Genomic DNA, 13,625 nt, shown 5'->3' on the forward strand with positions numbered 1-13,625 from the left:
CCAATGCCTGAAGAAGAAGCTGGGCCATAATGGAGTTGCTTGCAGCTGCACCTGATAGTTGCTCATCCACCTCTGGTGCGGAAGCCTCATCAGCTGCTGGGTAAGGACCTTCTTCCCAGTCACTCCCCATTTCAGTGGAATCAGCTGGATCCATGGAGACAGACCCGGCCTCGTCCTTTCCTTCCCCCACAGGGGAGGTTTTGGCTCCTCCTGCTGGAAAGTGCAAGTCCCAATCTTCCAAGAAGGCCTCATTATTCCCTCAAGACCTCCCCGACACTTCAAGGGGAGTGGAGATTAGTGAGCAGGATCCTCCCTCTCTGCCTGCCTCCTCAGCACCCCCTCCCCAGGACCCTATAGTGGTTGGAAGTGACCTGGGGTAGGGGAAGTACCAGGGGGGTCTAATGGCCCTCTCCCTACCTCTTAGCTCCTAGAGCCTGATGAGGTCAATATGGAGGTTGAGCCCTCTGGGAACCACAAACAGCTTCATGAGTGAGAGAGCCCAGCCCAGGAGAGTGCCCCCACCCAAGAAATCAGGGACTGATCTCCACACCAGGGCCTCTCAGAGGATGCTGCTTCTACAGGGATTGATGCTGAGAGCCATGGTGGAGGGGCAAATACCCCATCCAGGACTTGATGACCCTCTGTGTCTAATGTGTACAGCTCCTCCTCCTTGGGGTCAGATTTTGATTCTGCCTCTGAGGATGAGTTGATAGAAATCCTGCCTCAGGAGGTGGTATTCCCTGATTCAGCTAAAGTGCCCCTCTCCATGGGGAGGGTCCCCATTCTCAGCCCAGAGCTGAAAACTGTTCCTGCTTCTGAGGCACCTCACTGTGTTGGTTACTTTGTTGAACACCTTACTGAGTTCCTTGACCAGACCAAGTACCACCAGAAGTTTGCACAGTGAATTCATTACTGGTTACCAGAACCTGAGATGTTCATGCTTTCCAAGCCACAGCAGCAGTGCTGCACTCCACCCCATGGATGCAGTGTTATAGTTTTCACCTAAGCAAGCTTGAAGCCAATGTTGGTTTCCTGTTGCATGAAGTACAGGCTGACAAGCTATAGGCCTGTTTTTTCCCTGTCCTGCATGCTTGCTCCTCTTTGGTGTTTCTCTCTATTCTTTTGGCTTTGCCTGTCTCCTTTTCTATACCCTTCACACATGGCTGCTACAGCCTTTGTTTCTAACAATGCCAGTGGCTGAAGACACTCTGTGAAACAGATAGCTCTCTTTGATTTTCTGCACTAGAAAAAGCTGGATGTCATCTTTCTGCAAGAAACACACACTGATGCAGCTAATCAAGCTGACTGGCATGCTCCCTGGAGGGGCTGTATGTTCCTAAGGGATGGCACCTCCCCCATCACAAGAATCATGATCCTCTTGTCACCACAGTTGATGTCTGACTTGGTGGCAGCCCAAGAAGTCATCCCTGGCCACCTGCTAACTTCTTCTATGTTGTTCACGCAACATCACCTCCTCCTAATTAATGCCCATGTGCCCACTGTTGGGTGAGAATGGAATGCCTTCTTTGAGAAGGTAAGTGGAGCAGAGGGAGCCAGCCCAGCTGAGCTCAATCCAGAGGTGAAACCCCCCAGATCCCTTTTAGTTGAGCTGGTAGGGAGCCATGCCCCTGAGCCACGCCGCATGAACAGAGAATGCAAACAAGGGGAGGGCTAGGGGGGACTGTCCCCCCAGGTTAGGGAGCACCCCTAGCGTTAATCCTCAGGAAGCAAGCTCTGGAGGTACTGGATCCCCCCCCAGTGGGGGAATGTAGGGGGGTGGGATTGCTGGCAGGCACTTCCGGGAAGACTGGAGTGCCTGATTGGCTGCTGGGGCAACGGTGGGAATCTCAAACCACAGCCTTTAAAAGCCACAGTTTGATGTAGCCCCTGGCACTCAGGAGCCAGGAGCAGGAAGGAGAGGAGAGAACTGGACACACGTGGATCCCATATGCACGTGTGCCCTCTTATCTGACCCGAGGCGGAGGCAGACGCAGCAGCAGCAGAGTCAGCAGCAGGGGCAGCAACAGCTGATCCCCCAAAGGTAAGTGGGGCAGGGGGAGCTGGCACAGCTGAGCGGGATCTGGAGGGGAAGCCCCCCAGATCCCTTTTAGTTGAGCTGGTAGGGAGCCATGCTTCCGAGCTGCGCCGTGCAAACAAAACGTGCTGGCAGGCAGGCAGGAAGGGCCAGGAGGGAGACTCCGGCAAGGGTAGGGCAAAGGCACCACACTAAAATATAAACAAACAGTAACTCATACAATGGTGTCCACATGGAGTGCTGCTATGGCCCCTGCCCAGGGGGCGCCGCCTACCCGGGGCTTGTCTGAGGCCTCCATCCTCACAGAGCTCATGGGGGGCCTGGTGTCTCCCACCCCCCTAGCCTGTGGGGGATGCCCAGCAGGGCTGGGGGGAGCAGAGATTGGAGTCCCCCACACCTGTCCTGCAGGTGCCCGTCTTAGGGCCCTGGAGGCACAGGTGAGGGAGCTCCAGGAGGAGGTTAGCAGGCTGAGGGGAATCAGAGAGGCGGAGGATGAAATTGATGGTTATTTCCTTTCCCTGCAGGGCCATGCACCCAACACTGCAACACTACAACACTGCAGGAGGAGGAAACCTCTGGAGAGGAGGCAACTCCAAACTCTGAACAGGCCAAAGGAGATAAGCAGACCTGGAAGAGGAAATGTCGAGTGATCATCATAGGTGACTCCATCCTGAGAGGTACAGAAGGTCCCATCTGTCGCCAAGACCCCTCGACACAGGAGGTCTACTGCCTGCCTACAGCAAAAATTCAGGATGAGATGGGGATGATCCAGGCCTTGATCCAGCCCCCCAATTACTACCCCATGGTCCTAATCCATGTGGGTAACAATGATGCAGCCAGGAGAACCCCTGATCACCTGATGATGGACTACCACACTCTGTGGGGCGTGCTGAGGGAGATAAGAGCACAGGTGGTCTGCTCTTCTGTCCTACCAGTGAGCAGACTTGGAAGATGACATGAGACCTGCATCAGGGAGACCAAGTGGAGGCTTCAGGAATGGTGTCTTGAGGTGGACTTCAGCTTTCTACACAACAACCCGCACATCAGGATGATAAACATGCTTGGGTGGGATGGGCTTCACCCATCCCCCAAAGGTAAGCGTGTGTTCTCTTCTAGGTTGGCAGATCTCCTCCGGCAGGCTCTAAACTAGGCTTGTCAGGGGAAGGGGAAGATGAGGGCGGAGGAAGCCTTGGACCACTAAACCAAGCATCACCCACAAGAACAGCCCAGCCTAGACCACCAATGAGCAGAACAAATACCCAGGTAAGCAACAGGGGCCAGGGCGGCACTGAGAGTAGGGGGCCAGTGCACACACCTTCAGGAGGCCTCAAATGCCTCTACACAAATGCTCATAGTATGGGGAACAAGCAGGAGGAAATTACCCTCCTGCTAGCTGACACCAACCCAGACATAGTGGGGCTCACAGAAATGTGGTAGGACCCAACACATGACTGGGCAGTGAATATCAAGGGCTGTAGGCTGTACAGGAGGGATAGGACAGGGAGGAAAGGTGGGGGTGTAGCGCTCTACGTCAAGGAAGAATACACATCCTCAACAAGTAGTACTGGGTCAGAGGAGGGGCACACTAAAGTCTCTGGGTTAGAATACAAGGAAATTAAGGGGAAAGAGACTTAACGGTGGGGGTCTACTACCGACCACCCAACCAAGGGGAAAAGCTAGACTGGGAATTCTTAAGTCAGCTCACGGAGGTAGTTAGGTCAAAGGACGTGGTCATCATGGGTGACCTGAACTTTCCAGACATCTGCTGGGAAGAGCAGTCAGCCAGGTCTGACCACTCACGTAAGTTCCTAGCCAAGATACAGGACCTCCATCTAACCCAGGAGGTGCACAGCCCCACCAGGGCCTTGTTGGACTTGGTCCTGGCCACGGGTGACAACCTAATCAGGGGTCTGTGGGTGCTCAACCACCTGAGCGATGGCAATCATCGCCTGCTGGAATTCACTATCCAGTGCAAGGTGGCAAAGGCCTGCAGCAAGGCAGCAGCTCTGGACTTCAGAAGAGCAGACTTCAACGAGGTAAGGAGAATAGTCAGGGAGGCACTGAGGTCCTGGAGGAGAAAGGAATCGGGGGTCCAAGAAGAGTGGTAGTTCCTTAAGGAGACGATCCTCGAACCCCAAAGGGAGGTAATCCCAACATGGATCAAAGGGGGCAAGAGGTGCAAAAGCCCCCATGGCTCACCAAAAGCATACAGAAACATCTCCTGGCTAAGATGGAGGCATATACCCAATGGAAGAGTGGGGCCATCACCAGGGAGGACTATACCTCGGTTGCTCGGGGCTGCAGGGGGGCGGTCAGAAAGGCCAAGACAGAGATGGAACTGGGACTACCTACCCAGATCAAGGACAACAAGAAGTCCTTTTTTTAAATGCGTAGGGGGTAAAAAGAAGATATTGACTAACGTGGGGCCTCTGCAAGACATGCTAGGAAATCTGGTCGTCACACCAAATGACAAGTCTAAACTATTTAACAAATTCTTTGCCTCCATTTTTCTGAGCAGGGACCGGGTCACACCCCACCCCCACTGGGACCTCTGTAGGCCCCAGAGGAGGCGCACCCAGACCTAGGGTCAGTGAGGATCTATTCAGGGAACTTCTGGAGGGACTGGTTGTATTTAAATCAGCTGGTCCTCACAATCTCCACCCCAGAGTACTGAGGGAATTAACAGAGGTCATTGCAGGACCCCTGGCATGGCTTTATAAGCACTCATGGTGCTCTGGTGTGGTGCCAGAGGACTGGAAAAAGGCCAATGTGGTTCCCATTTTCAAAAAAGGGAGGAAGCAGGACCCAGGAAACTATAGGCCAGTTAGTCTTACCTCGATCCTGGGTAAGCTTTTTGAGAGAATTATCCTGGTGCATGTCTATGAGTGGCCAGCAGGAGAGATTATGCTTAGGGGCAACCAACACGGGTTCATTAGAGGCAGGTCCTGTCAGATCAACCTGGTGGCCTTCTATGACCAGGTCACAAAATCCTTAGATGCAGGGGTAGCAGTGGACGTAATCTTTCTGAACTTCAGGAAGGCCTTTGACATTGTCTCTCGCCCCATTCCCATTAAAAAACTAGGGGACTGTGGCATCGACACCTACACAGTCAAATGGGCCACTGACTGGCTGGAGGGCTGCACCCAGAGAGTGGTGGTGGATGGGTCATTTTCGACCTGGAGAGATGTGGGAAGTGGGGTTCCACAGGGCTTGATCCTCGGGCCTGCACTGTTCAACATCTTCATCAGCAACTTGGAAGAGGGGGTAAAAAGCACCCTTTTCAAATTTGCTGACAACACTAAGATGTGGGGTGAAGTGAGCACACTAGAAGGGAGGAATAGGCTGCAATCAGACCTAGACAGGTTACAGGGGTGGGTGGATGAGAACAGGATGGGTTTCAAAACTGACAAGTGCAGGGTAATGTACCTGGGGGGGAAGAACCAGCAGCATACCTACAGGCTGGGGAACTCCCTTCTTGTCAGTGAAGAGGCAGAAAAGGATCTTGGAGTCATTATTGATGCTCAAATGAACATGGGCTGACAGTTTGGGATCATACTTAGGAAGGCCAACCGCACCTTGTCATGCATCCACAGATGCATCTCAAGCAGGTCCAAGGAGGTGATCCTCCCCCTCTATGCGGCACTGGTCAGGCCACAGCTGGAGTACTGTGTCCAGTTCTGGGTGCTGCACTTCAAGAGGGATGTGGACAACATGGAGAGGGTCCAGAGGAGGGCCACCCATATGATCAGGGGGCAGCAGGGCACGCCCTACGAGGAGAGGCTAAGGGACCTGAACATGTTCAGTCTCCACAAGAGAAGGCTGAGAGGGGATCTAGTGGCTGTTTACAAACTAGTCAGAGGGACCAGCAGGCTTTGGGAGAGTCTCTGTTCCCCTGAGCACTCCCAGGAGTGACAAGAAATAATGGTCACAAGCTGGCAGAGGGTAGATTTAGACTAGATATCAGGAGGCGCTACTTCACAGTCAGGGCGGCTAGGATCTGGACCCAACTTCCAAGAGAGGTGGTGCTGGCTCCTACCCTGAGTGTCTTTAAGAGAAGGCTAGATGAACACCTTGCTGGGGTCATTTGACCCCAGTACTTCTTCCTGCCATGGCAGGGGGTCGGACTTGATGATCTGTCAAGGTCCCTTCTGATCCTACAAACTATGAAACCATGAAACTATGAGACCCTGGCTTACTTTTTGTGAAGTGCAGCTGACAGTGATGACCTTCTCCTCCTGAGCAGGAACTTTAATTGCACAGTCAACAAGTGGCTTGACTGGAATGGGCCAGAACTCCATCTGTCCTCAGTCCAGCAGCTGCAGGCTGCTTTGGAAGCAGTGGACCTCATTGACATCTGGCACCATTTCTATGCTGACATGAGGCAGTACACTTAGCTGAAGGTGACTGCTGGTGGGATTGCCATGTCATACCTTGACTCACTGTACATTGCCAAGCATTTACTGCCAATCCGGCATTGCAGCTGCATTATTGCATCCGGACATCTGGATCACAGTCCGTGGATAGTGATCTGGGCAGTGGATCTAGCATTTTACTGTCTCTTCCCATGCCTCCTAACAGAGATGCCAGGGTTCACTTTGATGATGTCCCCTGGAAGGTCTTGTACACATGGATGGTTTCTGTCTGCCATGCTCTGATCCTTGCCGCTCATCCTAATACGATATCACCGTGGCACCTAGTGGTACTGGCACTTATGTTGGCTTGCCCCGTGTGACATGCTTTATAAGCTACCCATTGCCAACCAGATCAGTGACTTCCAGTGGAGGTTGCTGCACAGGATACTGGCCACTGGCACTCTCGTCTACCACATGGATCCAGCTGCATCAGTGTCCAGCCCCTTTTGTCAGGGGGAGGTAAAGAAGGATCTATTCCAAACCTTCCTTGGGTATCCTCAGCTGCTGCCATTCTTTCCTACCCTTGTTACTTTGTTCGAAGCGCTAGACTTAGACCTCTCAGAGGCTACATATTTGTTCTTTTTTCCATACCAGGTGGCTGAGCGAGGTGTCATCTGCCTGGCCAAATTTTTGCTTGGCCAGGCCAAGATGGCTGCCCTCAAGAGCCGCAGGAATTGGCTCACTGGGGCCAGTTCTGATGACACCCTGTGACTTTTTCTGTTCTTAGTCCAGAAGCACCTGTCACTGGAATCTGAACATGTGGTCCTCCAGCAGACACTACCCATCTTCCAGGTGCATTGGACCATTCAGGGGGTGTTCTGCAGTGTCAAGGGTGGCCATTTGGTCCTTGCACTTCAATACTGCTTGCCCCTTCCTGGGGTACCAGCAGCGGTTTGAGCAGGTTGATGTCATACTCGATGTTTGTGTTTTAAATTTGAGGGCAGATCTTGTGGGCTGCAATCCCAGGTTCTGTCTTCTGTACCTGGGCCTTTGTGTGGGCTGTTCTCTTCTGTATTGTTACTCCCTTTTTCCCCTAATAAATGGTTATAAAAGTCAAAAAAGTCTGTCTGTTTGTCTGTCTCTTTCTATCTCTCTCTCTTTCTCTTTCTTTTGTATTATCTTACAAAAAAAACCAAACTTACAGGCTTAACAGATATAGCTGTCAATAATGATATATGCCTCATTTACAGAATGATACTCTTTAGATTTCCTGTTTTCTCCAATGTAGTCAAACTTTACTGTGTAGGCATATCATAATCCCCCTCATCCTTCCTATGATTTTTGGCATATTCATCTAATTCACAAATTCAGATGAAGGATTTATGAAATGTCAAATTTTCTTTTAATGCATCCAGAATTGCAACATTGAATGCAAGAAGTATGCATGTTATTTAGTGGAAATCCATCAATCACAGAAATGAGCAGGCTGTAGGTCCAGGTCAATACCTTACAGCCCATTAAACAGAGGGAAGAAAAGCACGTTTGCTTATGTTCACTGTGACAGATGGTGGGAATGAATAATAATAATGTATATCTGTAGTCTTAGCTTGCCAATATTAGCTTGAAAAATTATCAATCATTAATCCATCAAAGAATGTTAACTTCCTCAAGTGTCAGTTATTACTGAACTTCTCCATTAACAGGAATTAGAAATGTAATGGAATTGGTTTAATGTTCGAGCATAATAGAGCATCTTATTAGGTTGTTGTTCCAAAATCTTTCTGTATCATTGATATATTTGGATATTAAAAAGAAATATATCCTACCAAGTCTTATGAATTGTGAAGGATGCCAGGAGCCCAACATACCAGATACCCATGAATTATGTAATAATCAAATAGCATTTTTATTTGTTTTGAAAGCATGGTAAGTTTTTGTTAGGATCTGTGACTTTATGGAGTTAACAACAGCAGCATGTTTACTAGAGTGGTCTGAATACTATAATGTACTAAAAGAATGAAGCCTGAACAGTTTAAACAGGGAACCAGACTGCTCAGTTGAAAATGCTTGTATTAAAGCTGGTCCATCTGTTCTACTGCTCACTTTTTTTTTTGACTGTGTTGTACTTCATTCCTTTATGCATGCCAAAAAAAAAAAAAAAAATCTCCATAACTAAACTGCTAAAAAGAACTGATGTTTATCAAATTACATTAGCTGATTATTCCTGGAAGTTGAAAGTATTTAAAATGAATTTGCTTTTAAGAAAAATCTAATGGTGGCTATAGAAGAGCTTGTCTTGACCTTGATTTTGCAAAGAAATTGAACACACATGTAACTTTAAGTACATGAAGGGTATGCTTAGCCCTCACATCCTACTGTATACTAATTCCTCCTGTTCACACCTGTAGTATAGAGAGGTGATTGCAGGTAAAAGAGAGTGTGGAGTACTGCTATTGTCCTGATTTGAAGTTAGTAATATGATCACTTGTTACAAAATGTTGCAAGGTAGCCCTAACATTGAGCCGTGCAGGTTCCTTAGGGTTACAAAAGCCCTGATGCCCTAAAGTGAGACTCAGATAGAATTTTGGCAACTAAATTTAGAAACATAAATAATCCACAAATCATTAACCTAATAGACTGTAAATCAAAGATCCCTGTATATCTAGACTTCTTTTGTCCCATATACTTATAGCTGCCACCAGTTTGGCAGGGAAGTGCACTGTGAAATAGATAGCACCTATCTCAGAAGTAAGCCTGATCAGGATGCATCAGCTAGGTGTCTTACCATAAAACTACTCCAGAATCTCCTCTGGTAGGTGATTTAGAGCATAGGTCAGGCTAAAGCACTCATCTGGGAGGCTTGAGGTCCTAAAGGCTTGAACCAGGGCCATTTCTGTTTCCCAGCATAGCATTCTAACCACCACATCACAGGTCATGCATTACTACTTGCTGTCTGCTCTGCCATTCCGTTTGAAGCTGAGCCACTAACATAGCCTTCACATCTGAGGTGAAAAAAGATGGACAGCAATACAGAGAGGAAGTTTGTGCCTCACTCAAAGCAAGGGCCGCAGCTAGATTCATCCCATTCAGGCCAGTAACCATCTCACAAAGCCAAACACGCTCTCACTCACTTCCTTTATCGTGACCCTACATATCTCCTGCAGATCTCCCCTTTCATGGCTGCCCAGAGGCCCAGGTTCAAAAGCAGGAGCACCTGAATAGTGAATTCTTAGTGGCAATGGGGTTAGAGTTAGAGCTGCATTGATACACTGGATCATATCATATCAGCACTGATAAAAGCAAAATTGACATTATCAGCAATCAGCTTTTTTTGGTTGATGTGGCCGATAGTGTCACCAATAAATGCTGCATGTATGTGTGCAGCCTGGCAGCTTGGAGAGCAGTGTCTGGCTGGTAAGTCTGTGGGGGAAAAGGGGCAGGGGAAGGAAGGGGCATGGGGGGTGCAGATCGAGGCCCCTGCAGTGAAGGAGGAAGTGGGGCTGGAGCTGGGGCTGGGGCAAGGACAGGCACTGCCCAGCTGGGGGGAGGCAGGGTGCAGGATGGAGCCATGAGTGGCTTGTGCAGGGGGGACAGGAAGTAACAACTCCCACAACTGGCACACCCCAGGGGAGGAACAGAGGGTCACATGCTCTCTGGATCTGTGCACAGGGTGAGGGTGAGCTACTGCTGTGAGCTGGGGCTGGGGGTGGCACTGGGCTCTTCTCAGTGGGGGGTTGAGCTGAGGCTGTGCATGAGGTGGGCAACAGTGGCACTGGGAGGGGAGATAATGGGGGGCTACGGTGAATTCTGGGGTGACTGTAGCCTACTCTGTAGCCTCCCCACCTCCAAGCACTGCGACTGCCCACCTTGCATGCAGCCAAGGCCCATCCCCCCTGCCAGGAAGAGCCCAGCACCACTCCTGGCTTCAGCTTGCAGCAGCAGCCTGCCCTCACCGGAAGGCACATACCCCTCCATGCCTTCCCTGGGGTGCACCAGTGGTGGGAGCTACCCCCTCCCCCACACTCCCTGGACAAGCTGCTCATGGCTCCGTCCCATGACCTGCCCCATCTGAGCAGTCCCTTCCCCAACCCCAGGCCCTAAGCCCCATTCCCTCCCTCATTGTAGTGGCCTTAATATGCCTTCCCATGCCCCTTCCCTCCCCTTACCCCTTTTCTCCCACAGATTTACCAGCCAGATACTGCTCTCCAATCTGCTGGGATTCCTATCAGCAATTGGATCAGTATTGGCTGATATGGCTCATTAATAATCGGCCATTGGTATCAGCCAAAAAAATCTTTATCAGTGCATCCCTAGTTAGCGTACTACACTAGGAAGTCAGAGAAAACCCATTTCAAAACCTTCCTGGGTAAGGGGGATTGGAGTGCTCCTGGATGTATAAGAACCAAAAAATGCCTTGTAGATATCCAAAAAATGGCTACTTAGACAAGAGGGAAAGAATAGAATGCCAGCAATACTGTGTGCAGTCAGCTTATGCAAAAAAGTAGCTGGCTAAATTCAAAGACTTATACCAGTAATAATGTGATGTTGATAGGGCTGCCTGGAAAACAAGAGTTCTGTTTTATGGAAATAATGAGGTTTCAAAATTTGTTTTCATTCTGTTTTGAAGGGGTGGGAGTGGGGGGAATAATAAAGGGATATTCCAAAAATATTCATGAAAAGATCTAGACCAAAGAAGTCAACCATAGAATATTTCTGGCATTAAGGCCCTCATCTGAAATGTAGATAGCTCACATTCAAGGACCATGTATACCTGATATGGCTTTTTACCTCAAAAAATTAATTCTAGACCACAGATAACCATAGAGGCTAAGTAAGGGTATTCAGGAAGCCTGTTGTGGAAGCACTTCCAAACTTTACTCTAAGTGCCTACAGTAAAGTCAAAAGGAAGTAGAACACAAGTTAGCCCTTGTGGAGGAGTGGGAGGCTCAGCGTCTACCTGCATGGCATGAGTGCAGCAGGTAGAGGGGTTCTCACATACTTCCCAGCGTGCCTTGCAGGCTTCCTGGGCTGCTGAAGACTCCTGAGCAGTGTTTGCTCTAAGCTGCACATGTGCGTGGCTGTGCACAATAAAAAAACCATGCCTCACAATAACTTTTTAATGCCATACACATAGTGGTGTACTGATGGGGGGATGATAGCGGGCCATGGCCCCTGGGCACTGGCCTGTGGGGGACGCCCAGTGCTGTAGCAAGGGGGTGCTGATGCTCCCCCTGCCACCACCGCTGGCTTTGTATCTGGCCACTCACCACCCACCCCAACCTGGTCACAGGCTGCTGCAGGAGGAGAGAGGAGAAGGCATACTGAGATACCCATGAAATCCCATCCAGGATTGCTGACAGATCACTAAACCTTAGAGGGAACATTGCTCCCAAGCAAAGCTAAACTACTAAGCCCCCCTGACTGGTTGATGGAGACATCATGGCCACCTACCTGGATACCTATGAATATAAACACACAGAACCCAGGTGTCCTGGACACTCATACACACACACACTCACACACACCGAGTACCTGGCCCAAACCTCTTTGATTAAGCTAATTAGTTGATAAGCTAAACATTTTTTTATTGTCTACAGTACTGATCATTCTTATAAACAAGTAAGAATGAAATTGACAAAATACATTTTAGAATGTATTTTTCACAATGGGTTTCACAATGGTTAGTTTTTAAGTTTGAGCTTTTATGTTCTTTAATGTAACATTGCATTGCTCTTTCAGTGCTATTGCAGATTTGATTAGGGCAGTTCTTTGTTCAACATGTATACTTAAAAATATTCTCCCTTTCTACAAACCATGAAAAGAAAAAGGGAAGTGTATTTTTTAGACTGTAACAATGTAACATTGAAAAGCCAAGCAATGTCTTTAAAGTGTATTCAAGGTTGAAAGCATATTAGAGTAATAGCCATTAGTCTACATGTATGTGACTTTATAGCAGGATCTGAAATATGGTATTATATTTGACTGCTCAACTAAAACACAGTCATCCATTAACCCCTAGAGAACTAGACCTCCTTACCTGGCCTCAGGCCATGCCACATGGTATGTCCCCATTATTTTCAATAATTCAGAAAGAGCAATAGGACATGCAGAAACATCCTAAGGTCATACTGCTGCCATTTCAGTAAAAGACATAGGACCCTACAAGGTCATCCCTACTATAATACTATTGAAGCCAGTAATATAGGAACATGAGGGATGGATCTGGCAGTTCTTTATACATTCAAGGGCATTCAAGGGTTAAACAAGCATCAATCAAGTTAGCTGAAAACAGGGCTATGGAAAAGTGGATGCAAGTGTGTCTATCAATACAGATCAGATGTTACATTTTGTTGCACTAAAATAAAAATAGCATTTAAGAGGATTACAAAATGGTTTAAATTTTACTATGTTGCCTGTTATTATGATTACTATTACTTAATGTTCATATCTAGGTAAAGCTTAAGTGCTCTAGTAAAGATTAGGGTTGCATTTTGCTAGTTGTTCAAAAATACAGGTTTGGACACTGGCCTTACTTTGAATTATTTATAGTCAAAACATGAGCAATTAAACAACATAGAGGAGAGAGGGAGCCAGTCAAATACACAGACATGCTACATTAAAAAATCATAATTATATAAGTAAGTATCCACTGTCTACAAATACCCCTCAGGTTAATCATTGCATGCCAGCTGGTCTCTTGTTTTAGTAGAAATGGGTCTTGAGAAAGAATTTGGGAACAGGAGACTTCTGAATTAGGTCAAGGAGAGTGTGCCATGTATAAAGGACCCAGAAAGAAAACCTGAAGATATATATGAGTGGAATTGATAGGCAGTAGACTGAGGGTAGGCTTAATGGTGCAGGAGAACAAAGGGTGTGAGGATTTACACACTGGTCTGCAAAGCAGACAATCAGATTTTAGTGATCTTAAAGATCAGAGTTAGAGTTCGTAATCATTGTTATAGTTGCGATAGTGTCCACAGACCACTATCAGGAGTAGTTCTCCATTGTGGTAAGTGGTTTAGAAGTCGAAGTAAATTTGGGCCTTGTAGACTAAAACTGTGATGTGTAGCATACGCTTTTGTAAGCAGCAGCATCTGTGAAGGGACCGGGACTGTTTAGAGTCTGTTTAGAGTCACGGATTTTCTTGTATCTCAAGATCTGGAATGTTCTTCATTTAATAGCCTGATCCTGCTGACAGCTCTGCGCTTGAGTAAAGGTACTTATGTGCATGGTCCCAT

Source organism: Alligator mississippiensis, chromosome 1, assembly GCF_030867095.1.
Source record: "Alligator mississippiensis isolate rAllMis1 chromosome 1, rAllMis1, whole genome shotgun sequence".
Lineage (NCBI taxonomy): Eukaryota > Metazoa > Chordata > Crocodylia > Alligatoridae > Alligator > Alligator mississippiensis.